We start from the raw sequence: 16,238 nt of genomic DNA, 5'->3' as shown, positions 1-16,238 counted from the left end.
TGCTAAAGGGTGACACGGAGGAGTCAAGTTTTTTGGTAATGTCTTTATTTTTGTTTTATTTGTGAACAGGAAGTGTTGTAGTTGTTTCATAAAATTAAGGTTGAACCACTGATGTCACATGGATTATTTTAACAATGTCCTTGCTATGTTTCTGAGCCTTAATAGTGTAAGGGGGAAAAAATATTAAAAATACTGGTAATTTACCCTTAGACATGGTGTCTGCGTATGTTTGTGTGTAACAGCCAGACCTTTCCCTTTGAGCATGTTCCCATCCTAGTATCCATTGAGTTATTATGTAAATGCGGCAGTGGGGGTTTGACCTATCAGATTGCAATGTGTAATTGGGTTGCAGAGTTAATGGAGTGTGGATGTGAGGCCTTTTCAACAGCAGGTTACATTCTCATTAAAGTGGACCCTACATCGACTGTTAATAGTCAACACACCCCACGTCCTCGAAAAACTCACAATCACACATACATTTTTTTTTCCCAGCAGGCCAATTGAACAGCAGAGCTGAGCAAAAAAAATATGCTTTAGATATTTTTTTTTTTCCTTATAATTTTCGAAGCTTTCTGGTAAATGGTCATTGTTAGGCTGCCCAGCAGCAATCCAGAGCCAACATATTTTCAAGAAGTATCCCATGATTGAACCTTTGACGTTCCCATTACCTGAAGTGAAAAATTGACATTACATTAAAACCACTTTTCAAGGTTAATGTAAGCCATAATCCCAGAATGTCTCATGCACTGTAATTTAATTTTCCAAAGGATATACTTTTCCATCAGCCAAGCTAACCAAATAAAACTCACAGTCTAAGTATTTGATTATAGGGCATTTTATATGCAAAAAGTATAGAAAAATGATAAGCTAAAAAGTGAACACAACATTTTACATTAAGGCCCCAATAGTTAAAGCCCACATGAAATCAAAATTGACACTATTTACTTTGTTAGCACACATCTGTGCCAAAGTTAATGTAATTAAAATATTTTATTAAAATCTGAAAAATGTCTTCCGCTCTGGAATGTTATTCTCGTGATGTCACTCTGACAACTAATTAATAAAAATGCAGCTGTTCTCATCTTAGCTCAGGTGCATTAAAATATTAACAGATATATATATTTTTTTATTTTAATAATGTATTAGTAAATGCTGAAATTAACATGAACAAAGATTAAGAAATGCTGTATTTTTCATTGTTAGTTCTTGTTAACTAATGAAACTAATGTAAACAAATGGAACTTTATTTTAAAAAGTTACCAATATTATTAGCACGTAAACGTTAAAGTCAAACATTATGCGGAAAGCATGAATACAACATTACATCTGAAATTCAAAATCAGTGTTGCACCTCTTTACCATAATCTTGTCAGTCAGAATATTCAGTATCCATGCTCTATAACTTGTTTTCCCATAATGCACTGCAGTGAGCTGATTGCACATCTGTTATCTTCATCTACCCGCTTTCTTTCTCTTATGCACTGACCTGTGGTCTGTATCACATTTGCTGAAGTTTTCTGTGTCAACGAGGTGGGCTCATCTCAGACCTGTAACGTTCATCCGTGCTTGTCTTTTTTCTCACAGTTACAGTGTTTGCTTTGGAAATTCCCTCAGCAGTAGTGAGGCAGTTAAGTCCTGTTTTATTTGGTCAGTTGCTGATGTCCGGCAGGAGATTTAATCAAACAGCAAGAAAAGATCATTCAGATTTAATATGGCAAGAAAATCACCAAAAATGAATCAAAGTGTGTTATTTTCATATTGATAAATTCATTAAATTTTAGCTCCACCTCAGGAGATAATTTTTGAACTATTTGGTAAGGATGTGCCGATATAAAATTCTGTCCATTATCGATTACAAGATCATTAGTTGTGATTATTAAATTAGGTTTTAGTGTTACTAGTTCCCATAACGGGGATAAGGTTTTTTTTTTTGGAAGTACTGAAGAACTAAAGTAGGATGTTATGATATGAACAAGTCTTGTGATAAATGAAATGTAAACTATTATACTACAATGCCATGTGAAAGACCAATGCTTTTCTTGTGAATAGTAATGACAAAAGGTCAATGTTAGGTAAGATTCACAGCTGAATGGCTGAATATCCTTTAGCTGTGACTATATTCATGCTACAGCACAGCCTTTAGTCACTTAAAAATGGCTTCTACATACACCACCATTCAAAGGTTTGAGGTTATTTAGTTTTTAGTCATTCTGTTTATACAGGTATCTGGAGAAAAACAAAAGAGTTAAAAAAGCACCACCGTTTTCAGCTGTCATAGTATTAACATCTGTTTCTTGAATGCCAACATTTTGGTATTGCCATTGCAGAATTGTATTTTAAAATGTATTACAATTGGAAACATTTAATTTAAATTGTAATCATATTTCCCAATATTATTTATTTATTTATTTATTTATTTTTTTTACATTTTGCATTTTGAACAAATAAATGCAGCCTTGATGAGCATAAGAGACTCAAAAATATAGAATAGATAGGCCAAACTGTACTTGTTTCAACCATTCCAATCAGTGAGCAGCCCAGACTGTGAGTATCAGTGTGATTCAGATGCGGTCCATTCATCCTCATGAGCCCTGAGAGGACATGAAAGGAAGCTGAGGTCTCTAATGAACAAGATCTCACTAATGAACAAGGAGAGAGAGGTTTGTCTGACTTATTTGGCCATCTCAGCGAGCTAGTGAGCCTTTAGCTACAGCCTCACATCCCCTTTAATCCCAATCCCTCAATACTGCTGCCCTTCCAGTTTACAATCTGCCCTCCGCACAGAGGTTTGGGCCTGTTTGCTATAACAAGCGAACGGATTACCGCTTACTGAACATTTGAATTGTGTTAATGTGCTGAGGCGAGTCTTCTCGGTGTAACCCAAATCCCAAAGCGCCTTATTGGTCGAAACTTTCAAGAAGAGAAAAAAAAAAGAGTAATACTGATGACAAAGGCTGAGTTGTTTAATGTATATCCAGCCCATTCAGCTCTTCCAAGATTATGTTAGGAATCAGTTTGCAATTGTAAAACTTGCATGTCAAACAGAAAGTCATGTGCAGTTTTTCCTTGAAACTGTAAAACTCAGAGTTTATTTAAAATAATGTATGAAAATCCTGTGATTTATTTGACCGTCTTTACTCTTTACATGAGTCACTTAATATCAAGGCAGCCATGAGCAATTTAAAGAAAGAAAGAACCCTTTCAGGTAGTGTCATTATATGGTATTGCTGAGGGAAAACCTTAATGAATTACTCCAACACTGCTTACTCAGTTTTACTGCCATGGCTTTCTGTTGAATGTGACCTGTCAGTATAGATCGGACAGGAAAAAGAAACCATTAATGTTCTTGAGAGCCAAGATGTGCTCACAGCCACACTTTCTGAGCAAGAAAAGTGCACTGAAAGCTTTTAGCTGTTCTTGTCAATCTAAGGAGCAGAAATAAAAGGAGGAGGCTGTTTTTAATGTACTGTAGTAATAGAAATGACAGTGTTCTGAATATTTCCCCTTTAATGTGGTGTATCAAGAGGAAAACTGTAAAACCATTTTGTCATACCTCTAAGTTAAATAAAAATTTAATTTAAAATGTAAATAAAACATGAAATAAAATTCTGAAAATGTAAATATTTTATTTACTCAATAAAATGGGATTAGCTAGGTCCCTGAGGTTTTTCTAGTTGTAGGAAACTGTTCAGTAGGACAACTACTACGTTTTTGCATAGCTATAGGAATAATAATTCGATGTAAATACTGGATGGAATGCTGATCTTGTTCCAAATTCAGAAATGGGCAAGGCAAATACGAGGGGTCAAGGTTTTACTGGTTAGCGTGGCCCCATTAGCCTCTACTTATAGATGTTGTAATCATACCAGCTGGCAGTAAAAAGCATCTTTGAATCAGTCATTTAATCAATAAATCAATCAATCAATTTTAGCAACAAATCACAGATATTATATTGAAACTGATGTTTTACCATTCACTGTAAAAAAAAAATCCTACTTTCAAAAGGTTCTACTAACAAATATTTTAAAAAAAGAAAAGAAAAAACAGTAGCATGAGCAAAGAATTTTTAGTTGGAGTCAGTTTAATTTTTTTTTTGTGTGTGAACCGAACAGAAATACTCTAAACATGTCACTAGCAAAAGTTTTGTTTACTTATGTTTCCTTATTTTTTTCACAACATATCCAAATGTTCTTCTAACTTTTCAAATTGAGTCATCTGAACAAACAGTTTTACATTGAACAATACTGCATAATGCTTTGCAGCTTGAAAACATTTTATGTTAATTATTATTATAATAATGTAGTTGCAAGTAGCGATTACCGGGGTTCAAGTGCATAAGGCATTTAGGCAAATAAGGAAAAACACATTACATATTATTTAGCAAAGGCTGTACCAATGTAAATCAATGATTTAAAAAGCATTTTTGGCGAATCCAGATAATTTACCATACAAATATTATGTGTTTTTTTTTTAAACGTTTATGACTGTTATAGCACCAGCTGTGGTCTGAGCCCCTTAAAACTTTGCGTGCTTGTTTTGAATCACCTGTCGCATGTGCTCAGCAGGTTTCGTGAAGTTTTGAGTTTTCCTTTAGGCTTTATAGGATTTTAGGTAAATTTGGACAGGCCCCTTTTCTAAACGACCCCGTTATACACGGCTGTGTATCACCAGCAAAGTCACAATACGATACGTATCACGATACAGAGGCAACGGTACGATGCATATCACAATACAGGACTGCACTGAATTTCACCTCAGCAGAATTTTGTAAAACAGCTGTTTATTATACACTGCATACTATAGGGCCATTTCTAACTATTGGCAGAACAGGCAGTAGACCTCTGCATTATGAAGGGCCTCCATAACTGTATCATAGTAAAATATAAGTAATGGTGTATGTTTTATGTTTACATTGGGCTCTCCCCACCAGGTACAATATTCTGATTGTTTGCATTTTGTTTTTAAGCCCATAAATGATATTCTGATTGTTTGCATTTTGTTTTTAAGGCCATAAATGATGTACTCATTCTAAGAAATTTATATTGCAGTGTACTCATCTTTATATATATAAAAAATAATCATATTTACATTGCTGGAAGGTTATCATTGCACAAATTAACACACTCTGTTTAAAAAATAAAAATTAGAAGAGTTCTTAACTAATGCATTATCTTCACTGTATCTAACGCACATACACACTCAGTCAATCACACAGATCACGCTGTGACCTCAGACATTCAGTGCTGCCCCGCAATTTTATCAGCTAAATAGCTTAATCCCTCAAGAGCTACATTATCTTTCTCAACAAGGAGCTGGCAACATCATTGTTTCTAAAGGAGTTAAACCCACAGCTTCACTGTTAATAGAGAAACGTGGCAAAACGGTAGTAATTCATACATACACAGCCTCTCTCTATTCCTCTCTTTCTCTCTTACAAATGAACATTTGATGAATTACACTTTTCTGAAAATAGAATATTGAAGTGGAGATAGCTAAACTGCAAGCCAACTGGTGTTTTCAGAAAGCAAGCACATTTATCCACTGTGGAGAGAGAGCGCGTGCGTATGGTTGCCAGGTTGACAAAGATAAGTAACACACTTAGCAGATATTTCCATATTGTGCAAGTGTGAGGCTCTGTTTTGGGGAATGTGTCTCTTTACATCAGGCAACAATATCGATACCGGGCCAGCTTTATCGACTTGTATCGTCAAATCTCTGTCATGATACATCATTGTATCGATGGATCAAACATAGCACTACCTTTATAGCTTCCCAAAGGGCAAATTTCTACCTTTTTTTGTTGAGTCCAGAGAATTGTACTACTTTTTTTTTTTTTTTTTTTTTTTTTTCCCCAAGTTTGGGCAAAAAAACCTAAGCTTTTTTTTTTTTTTTTTTTTTTTTTTTTTTTTTTTTTTTTTTTTTTTTTTCATCTCAATCATTTAACAAATGATTCAGTTGACAGCAGTAGTTGTAGAGGCAAAGTTGTCCGGAATGAGGAGTTATTTAATATGATATGAATATTGCGTGTATGTGTGAAAAAAACGCGCAACATACAGTAGGTTGACAACATAAATATGTGTTGGTTTTTTTGTGCATGGGTGCCACCACCATGTCTGCAAAATGCATTTGCAGCTTTTGACCGCTAAGTGGCGCTTTAACTGCAAGTTATCAAGCGATCGCTTCACACGCTTTGTTCACATGGGGTATAACTACTTCCACCGAATTTCTTTTTTTGCATTTTGATTAAAATTTTTTTATTTTATTAAACCTTGTTACACTTGTGGTGTTCCCAGCCAAAAATTACCGGCCTGCAAAAAATAGCTTATAAATCTCTTGTTATGCAATATTATCACCTAAACTGTTAAGGGGCGAATGAGACGTGAGACGTGCAGATCCATTTGCAAAGCTTTATTTGAAGACATGGTCAGAAACAGGCAGGGTCAAACACCAGGAAACACATATGGCACAGGCAAGACACAAGAGTAATCCGTTTAACAGGCGTGGGTCTTCGATCGGCGAACAGAATCCAGAGGGCTTGACAAGAGGGGTAATCCGAGGAACACGAGCAATAGTCCAGGCAAGGTGTAAACAAAATAAAAAAGACAAGACGAAAGGGTAATCCAAAATATTCATGCAAGAATTAGAACAGAAAAAACAGACAAGGCAAGATTAGGCTAAGACTAGGAAACTTAAAGCAGGCTCCGTAACATAGCTATCAGTGACTAGCGATATGCGCATACAATATACAGCGTTGAATGGTGGTGTGAGACTGATTTATATAGTGTGTGTTATTGGTAGCAGCTGTGTGTGATTGGTTTCAGGTGAGCTTGTGATTGGTGCAATGGAGCATGGGAAATGTAGTCCAGGGTGATTTGTAACACTCTGTGTGGTGCGAGAGTCAATATAGTGGGAGGGCGACCTCTCGTGGCAAGCGGACGGAAGTTCATGGACAGGATTCATGACATAATATTAGTATCAATCTTTTTGTCAGCTTGTTTTCTTTCAATTAAGAATGGTTTTGTGTTTGTTTTTGGAACTGATTTATCATTTAGACATTATGGTACAGTACAAATATTTTGAGCTTCCCTTATTCTGTCCCTTATTTTCCTATGAAGAATCACAATTGTCTCTTGTTTTCCATTTCTGAAGTTAATTGGCAACACTAATGATGATGCGATATTGCCCCCCAGTAGCTGATTTCTTTCAAATTTCTCTGACTTTTGGGGCCGTGAGTCGAACAGGCCCGCTGAGTTTCGTTCCGATCGGCCTCCGTTAACCTTGTCTAACAGGTGCTCAAAATTTGTTGGCCAATGGAGGCCATAAATTTTGAGATACGCAAATGTCCTTGTAAACACTTGCAGCACTTTAGACCAATACCGTGCACATCAATTTTCATGTTGATAGGACAAATGGTTGCACAGTTATGGCCATTTTTGTGATTTTTCTTATAGTGTTCTGAGTTTGACGAAAATATCTCATTCAGTTCAGGAGTTATAGGGATTTTACTAAAAGTGGCCCTGCCCCTTTCGAACGTTTTGCCACACCCCTTTGCGACGGTGAGTCAGAAGTTCAACAAGTATCAAGTTTTTGATAATTATTTATATTCACTCTCCAGAGAATCTTTCTGCACTGATTTAGGACTAGCTCGCAAAAGTATGTTTTACAAAAATTCCGAAATACCTGAAAATTTCGCTAGGCTCACAAGCAAATCTGAGGCATGTGTTTTGGCCGGCATGAGCCAAGGATTCCAACGATATAAGACACTTGAGGCAGCGACTGACGGTTTAGAAGCTTAGGAGTGAGTTTATGAGCAAATTTGTACTTTTGATCACTGTAGTGTTCTCATCAGGCCGATTGGGGTGAACCTCGGTCATGTTGTAGGCGGTGTGATAGTCGATTTTGTCCATTGGGATTTGATTGGATTGTTATCATTTGCCAATTGCTAGGGATTGTTGTCCTGCCCTCATGCCAGTACACGTCATTAGAGAAGAAAGGTTGTCGTAAGGGAGAGGATGTCGTTCAGGATGTTGATTGAAATGTTTTTGATTAAAGATTATGAGGACGCATGAATTAAAAACAAAAAAAAAATGTACACAAATAAATCCCTAGATCCCTATATCCCTAAAATTTGTCACATCAGGATATTTGAGTCGCTAGATCAGCATTCTCATGTCATTTTTACTGCTCTTCCAAAGTAATTAGTCATATGATATTCACAGCTCAGGTTCATAATATTCGGACTGCAGAACTGAGCACACTTGGCTCCAGCTGACCGACTACCATTGAGATGTGAGTGAATGGTAAAGGCCCTGTATAGTCATGACAAAATCCTTTTTGTTCTTTGCTTTGGGGTAAAAAAGTGTATTGCTGTTTTTTTTTTTTTTTTAACCTGAGCAACAATATACTGTTTGAGAACATCTCAACAACGCCCACCCCGTTGAGAGCAGTGTTTGGAAGAATATGTAAATATGTGCTGTGTGCATATTTAACACACAACAGAAATGTCAGTGTTGATAAAACGGTTAAGAAAGCATCTGATCATAGCGATGTGCATATGTTTGCACCAGATCTCCAATTTGGCACTCAAGTCAAGTCGCATCATGTTTATTTATATACAATAGACTGCTTATGTAGTATTACACATTAAAAGTGTCACTTTCAATTAGAATTACAACTTCAGTTTCTGACCTTGATAGACTGAAAAAAGAAATGAACCTCAGAAGATTTCCATGTCAACATAGGCGGATTGCCACAGACTAATTTTAGTTTAAAGTTGCTTACCAGCACGCAAAAGTGAAATTTCTCTAAAGTTTGCTTTGGCAAGTTTTCCAAACTCTCCTCCCTCGTTTTGGCCTTTTTTTTTTTCAAAGAGGTCACATAAATTCTTGCTTCAATTTCGATTAGTGCATAGGGGTCTTAATGGTTATTTTTCTGCAATTATTTTAGACCTCCTTCCAATGATGGCATGTAAAATCAGTGGTAAAACATCCAATTCTGCCTTGTGTAGTTAGAAGTTAAGGATGATTGTTTCATTTAACTCTGTGACATCAATGCTGGTTTTGTTAAACAAGCTATTTTCAGCAATGACCCAATATTAAATGCTTCCTCATTGTCTCTCCTGCAGTTGGTATGTGTGTGTATGCTATATTTATGTATGGACTGAAGGTTCCTGATGAATGCACGACCCCTCCACTCCACCTCTCCCGATGCTCAGTGCGGAAATAAAGCGTAAAAAGTAATGATTCCAGGCCTTGAAAATTCTTCCACAGCCTGTGGAGGGGCTCGGAAAATTCCCCTGAGACAGACATACCCTTCTCTATCTGTCTGTCAGCCAGCAGAGTTGGCCAGACCCCTCTCTCTCTCTCTCTCTCTCTCTTTATCTCTCTTTCTCTCCCAAGCCTCACTCAGACCTCTAATTAAAACCCCCATCGATTTTTTTTCCCCTACTTCTTTCTGCTCTTCTTTGTCTGTTTATCATGTTTTTAATCGGCCCCTGGACCTGAGCTCGCTGCAGGATTAGACAGTGTCTTTGACCCTAGAGTCGAAAGAGCCAGACTACACCGTCCCGACACCTCCGGTCTTACCCAGCTCCCCCTGTTGGCCTCACCCAGCCTCGGGTGTCTGCCCTGGGGGAGAGATGAGAAGGGCAGAGGCTTGGCTCTCTCTATCTGACAGCACCTCTGCCCTCTCTGGTTAGGTTCACTCTCTACTCTTGAAAATAGTAGACGCTACACAAAAGTGGAATTGGTGATCTACACTTGCTGTTGTCGGTTTCATGGCAGGGAGTTTTTTCCTTACTGGAAGTGTTTTACTGTGTGGGATTACAGCTATAAGCAACAAAAAGTATTGTGTTTCAGTGATAATACCGTGGTTAAGGGGAGTTATTAAGCACAACATGGAGTAAAATGCCAAAATTACATCCCTAATGAAATCAATGTATTTTCTTCAGAAAATAGTTGGTTGCACTGTATTTTGATGGTCCCTTTAATAAATTCTGTTGACTATAAGTAACATTCCACCTACATATCTACTAGCTCTCAATAGAGTGTTGGTAAAGTATTAGTAGACTTGGTAGGGTTAGGGTTAGAATATGTTGACGTACTTGCAAAGTCTGTTGGGACACCAAGTTAAAATGGTTTTATGGTTTTATATTTTAATATACTTTAAAATATAATTTGTTCCTGTGAAACAAAGCTGAATTTTCAGCATTATTACTCCAGTCTTCATTCAGAATTCAATCTAACATGCTGATTTATAATCAATGTTGGAAACATTTTTGCTGCTTCATATTGTTTGGGACCTTCAATATATATATATATTTTTTCGGGATTCATTGGTAAATAAAAGTTAAAAGGAACAGTGTTTATTCAAAATAGAAATTTTGTGTTACAATACACACCACTGTTCAAAAATGTGGGGTCAGTCAATTGTTTTTTCTTCTTCTTCTTCTTCTTTAAGAAATTAATACTTTTATCCAGCAAGGAAGTGTTAAATGGATAAAAAGTGATAGTAAAGACATATATTGTTAGAAAAGATTACTATTTTGAATAAATGCTATTCTATTTATACTCTTATTCATCAATTAATAATAAAAAAGTATCACAGGTTCCAATAATAAAAATAAAAAATTAAGCAGCACAACAGTTTCAACACTGTAAATAAATCGGCATATTAGAATGATTTCTGAAGGATCATGTAACACTGAAGACTGGAGTAGCCTATTGATGCTGAAAATTCACAGAAATAAATTACATTTTAAACTATATTAAAATAGGAAACCAATATTTAATATTTTACAGTATTGTTTTTTTTTTTTTTTCTGTATTTTTGATCAAATAAATACAGCCTTGATGAGCATAAGAGACTCCAGTAAAAATCATTAAAAATATAACTGATTTCGAATGGCATTGCATAAAAAGCTATATTAATGCAGCACTTGAAGCATTAATATAGCAAGAGCACTGCTTAATGGAGTGCAGCAGATCAATGAAAGAATTTCAAATATTGGGGGGGGACATTTTGGCCACTTATAATTATTGGGGGGGGCTTGTCCCCTTCAATGTCTATGGTGGTTACAGCCCTGCTTTATCATTTAGCTGAACTGAAAATGCATTTTCAACACTTGATTGTGTTTTCGCTCCATCCATTCATTAAATGCAAAGAACGGGGTTTGCATAGCTCACATTCACTGAAAATATCAAAACATTAGCGTATACGATGTACTAATTCAGTACACTATTATTAAGCACCAGTGAGCAGTAAAGCATGATTTAACCCTTTATCGCAGGTCCCAGTTACTTGAAAAGTGCTGGGTCAATAGTCAGCTCGCCACCATCGCTCCATCAGCCCTGGTGCATTGCTTGTGTCACATGTATATGTGTGCAGATACGTCAGCTTGGTCACCTGAGATGAGTCTCATTCTCTGATAAATTGCAAATCAAATATTCTTTTACAAGGAATTTGCATTTCACATTAAAGTTGTAATTTTTCTGCTCAACGTATCATAGAATGTCTGTATTTACGTCTCGTCCTTTTTTTTTTTTTTTCTCGTCCCCAGTTATTTTTGCATCTGACCTTATTACATACGTATTTGTAGAAGATTCTCTTTCAGATCCAAAATTTATTAGAGGAGAGTACTGAAGTAAATCATGCAAGGTGATTTACTGGGTTTGCGGTAGACAATTTACTGGTATTTGCACGATTATTTGTTGCACAAAAATAACACATCTTAACCCATTTTGTGCTTGACATGCCTGCGATAGTTGCTAGATAGTTGCTGCTCTCTATTGCATTGATAATTATGGAAATTGTCTGGCTGTGCTTTGTTCTTTAATTTGCGAGTTGTCAGTATGTCACCTGCAGAACATTACAGTCCCATCTGTGCTTTTATTGGATTGTGCTCTCACACCAATTTGCCCTGTTAAGTTAATCACTACTTTTCAAACTTTTTTTTACAGTCTACATTTGCTAATGACTTTGTACTGCATTAAATGGTAAGTAAATTCTGTCATTAATTACTCACCCTCATCCCATTCCAAACCCATAAGACCTCCATTCATCTTTGGAACACAAATTAAGATATTTTTAATGCATCCCGTGAGCTCTCTGACCCTCCTATAGACAGCATTCTAGGGTGCTAGGGTGACGAGGATGGGACAAATTGTTGAATAAAGTTGTTATATTTGTTTTCTTTTTGCACACAAAAAGTATTCTTGTAGCTTCGGAAAATTACGGTTGAACCCCTGATATCGCATGGTTTATTTTAGGGATCTCCTTGCTATGTTTCTGGACCTTGATGGTGTAAGAATCCTTTCTGTCTATGGGAGGATCAGAGAACTCTTAGTTTCCATCGAAAATATCTTAATTTGTGTTACCAAGATGAACGGAGGTCTTACAGGTTTGGAACAACATGAGGGTGAGTAATTAATGACAGAATTTTCATTTTTGGGTGAACTATCATTTTAAAGTCAGTGCTGCCTCCAAGTCTATATGTCATTCTGGTCACTATATGATCTCTCCTAAGTAAATGTTTTGCTTGATTTGTCATTAACCCAGCCTGATCGTTTAGAACAGTGGTTCTCAACTTTTTTGACTTAAGGTCCTTGCTTGTCTAAGACTAGATTCAAAGGCCCTCCTATCTAAGCTGATGTACCTCTCTGTTGTAATAAAATTAACAAATGTAAAAATGATGTCTTTTTAATTTGGTACATCTTTACTGTCAGTGTTTTCTTTTATCATTTTAAATAAGATTATGCTAATATAACTAAATTTAAATAATATTAAGACTTACTTGGGCCCACCTGGAAGTTTGCAGAGGCTCCCCAGTGGGCCCGCGGCCCCCTGGTTGGCAACCACTTGTTTATAAACATGAAACACGACTCTCATCAGTATGATCCACTAATAAACAATTCAGCCTGTGCAGAATTCAAATTATGCTTAGTCACAGCAATATCTACTAATTTACACACAGCTTTGAACGTGGTGCTTTCAAACTTTGTTTTGGTTGTTCCTTTGATATTGATTTTAGATGTTTTGAAATTTTAATATAATACTTTTTTTTTTTCTTTTTTCAGGAGCACCAGAATAACACAGTCGGCAGCATGATGCAGAACGCCATGGCTCTCCTCTGCAATCTGATTGGACAGAAGGGCACAGACCTCCGACCATTCTACCAGCAAGGTGCAGTGCATCTGAACGTCGTTCGCTTTGATATATATATCGGCCCTCCGGTTTCTAGACTTTCTCTGAACCAGAACACACAAACCCACACAGTCTTTTCACCCAGACACTGCCACACACATGAAAAGGGCCTACATTCAGAGAGCTGCCCTTGTTTTGTTTTGGAGTGTTTTCATTCCATTACCAGACCCTTATTGCTCTCATCTCGCTGTCTGACTCTCGTGTGTGACTCTGATGGAGGGGGAGGGCGTTCAGCTGCCTTTTTTAGGCTTCCACCAGATACAACTGCTTTTATCAGCGTGGACTCGTGTGGCGGCCCTGTAGCCCGCATCTACTTAGTGTCCCACCCATCTAGCCCTCACATCACCCACTGTCCATGCTTGGGCATCAAAAAAACCTCCCCTCGTCTCCTGTTTTCATCTGTCGCTATCTACCCAGCTACTGGGCAGTCTCTCACTCATTCTCTCATCTGCACAAGTTGCTGTCTGTTGCCTCTATGTTCAAGCCATGCAAGGCAGATTTTTTTCCCCCAGCCTGCCATGTGAATGCCCAATCTCACCCCGACGCTTTCAGCTCTCTGTGCTGAATTATTGAGTAATGGATTCCTATAGCCTTACTCATGTTGACAGTTTTGGACCCGCATGCCTGTCTTCGCCACACCATAGGGCGAGATGGACACTGAGGTGTGTGTGGGTGTACGTTTGTGTGTGTTTGTTTTTTACAAAAGGAGATGAGTCAGATTCACACACACACTCCACATTCAACACCTGTGAAGAGGAGGAACCATGGAAAAAAAGAGTGTCGGTTCGCACTTACGTACACATGCAGTCCTGGAGAAGGTGAGATTCACATTGACTGCATTAAGTAACACGTTCTTAGCGCACATTAATTTCTAATTTTATGGAGCAATTATATCAGTGTGCAGACATCACGTTTGTTTTCCATTCATTTAATATCTCATTTTAGGGTTGCACCAGCTGTTCGTATGGTCTTAAGGCCTGTTCACTCCAACACGAATGTTCGGCATGAAAATGATTTGTCTGTTCATACCAATGTAAAAAAATGGCATATGGGCTGAGCTAAAGTGCAAATTCACTCTCTGATAGTAGGTGTCACTTATGGAAGAGCAGAAATAGAGTGCTTTCCGATTCTGACACCTCATTGTCATGGTGAAGAAAGGAACACAAATGGTATTTACATGCTTTCAAAAGCTATTCAGATGTTTGTGTTTGCTGAGGTTTTTTATCAGACAACACCAAATACAAGAGTACAGAGACAGAAGAGCCAGTTCTAGATTCTGTCTGTTGTAGCTTAGCAAAATTGTCTGTTTCTCAGTGTCACAAAGTCATGATTTTGTAAAACAGCAGCAGCTCTGGGCATGTTACCAAATGCATGGATCTTATTGGTTGGCCTTTTTCACAGTGCAATGGAAAAACACCAAAAAAAAAAAGCTATTAAAAAATAAATAAATCATAAAAATAAATAAATCTGTCACACTGACAGCATGTAAATGTTCATGCTGGTCTGAACAGATGTATTAACAGCTGTTCATTAAAAATAAAATGTTTATCACACCAAATTTTCTTAGTGACTACTAATCAGGTTTGTAACTAACTCTGCACATCATTTGGTTGCGACATTAGTTCTTAAGTCAAGACTAAGCTTGTTACAAGCACTCTTAACAATATGTACAGTAGTTGTAAAAAATTGCATTTTGACAATATTGAGCAACCTTCAAATTTGTACACAAGCCGTATTTTAGTGTATCTGATCCCCCCCACCACACGCACACTTTCAACTGAAGAAAAAAAATCAGTTAAAGTACATTACACAAGTAATAACGCAAAAAACAAATTGTGTATTTAAATATGTAAAAAATACATTTTCAGTAACGCCATCTAAAGAAGCTATTTATACTAATACAGCCAAAATAAAAAAATAACATTTATTTATTTTATTTTTACTTAATTTACTTTATTTGTTTTACTTTCTTTCTTTCTTTCTTTCTTTCTTTCTTTCTTTCTTTATGGGGGTGAGGAGTATATTCTGGATATTTTATATCTGGATATTCCATTTGTATTTTTCACATAAAGATGTGTTTTTACAAGTCACTTCCTGTCTATCCACTGTAGTGTAGCTTACCGTGAACACACACACTCACACACGCATCCCAAGCCACCCAGATAAGTAGAGGCCTGTAATGGCTTGTTTTCTGGTAGATCTGTGCACAGCACGCTTCCCCATATCACAACAACCCCTCATGGACCTCTTCTTCTGTCTAAGCGGTCCAGGCTGTTGCAGGCTGGGATCAGACAAAACAAACACTGCCCTCCGCACCGGGAATTTTTTTTTTTTTTTTTTTTTTTTTTTACAGCACAGGGTCATCTACAAGCCATCTCATACAGCCAGCATTGTTATCAGCACTCCTCCTCTTGGAGAGCTCTGACCCAGCACTAAATATAACCTCTACAATTAGTGCTATCTTGCTAATGCCAGTCACCTCAGCCCTGCTCTGCTCTAGAAGGAGGAAAATGCTGTAATTGGTTCTTTTAGGTGCGAGCAAAAGAGCATGGGTATGGGATCCAGACACAAGCAGGGGGTAAGAGAGAGTCAAAGAAAAAAATTACAAAATATGAGTTGCGGCGGAGTTGAGGGTTGATTGAGACGAGGAAAGAGTGAGAAAAGCAAGATGAATTTTATAATTGGTGAGATTTTTTGGGGTGAAAGATAACAGAAGGAATAAGCAAGAGGAAGAAACCCAGACAGAAAGGCTGTGAAAAACAACAGTGTTTAGTGTTCAGAAACTACCTTGAAAATGTAACTTGTAGCTTGTCAACAAGTAGTTAAACTAGTCAACCTAACCTTTTAAAAAAAGTAGTTAGTTATGTTATAAACTACTACAAAGTAGGAGACCATACTGCTATTTAAAGGGATAGCAATTATTTTCATCTGCCGAACAAAAGATATATTTTGAAGAATGTTGATAACCAAACAGTTTTAGTTCACATTGACTTCCATTATATTTTTTTTGTCCATACAATAAATGTAAATTGGAACCG

At 37.0% G+C, this 16,238-nt stretch overlaps 1 pseudogene; it reads left to right on the top strand.

The window, feature by feature from the left end:
• The window catches only part of LOC109075091, a 228,828-nt pseudogene that overhangs the window by 130,449 nt on the left and 82,141 nt on the right, over positions 1 to 16,238 (top strand).

The sequence above is a fragment of the Cyprinus carpio genome, chromosome B16 (assembly GCF_018340385.1).
Source record: "Cyprinus carpio isolate SPL01 chromosome B16, ASM1834038v1, whole genome shotgun sequence".
Classification (NCBI taxonomy): Eukaryota; Metazoa; Chordata; class Actinopteri; order Cypriniformes; family Cyprinidae; genus Cyprinus; species Cyprinus carpio.
Note: the sequence above shows the minus strand (reverse complement) of the source record. Positions and strands in the feature narration are given on the sequence as shown.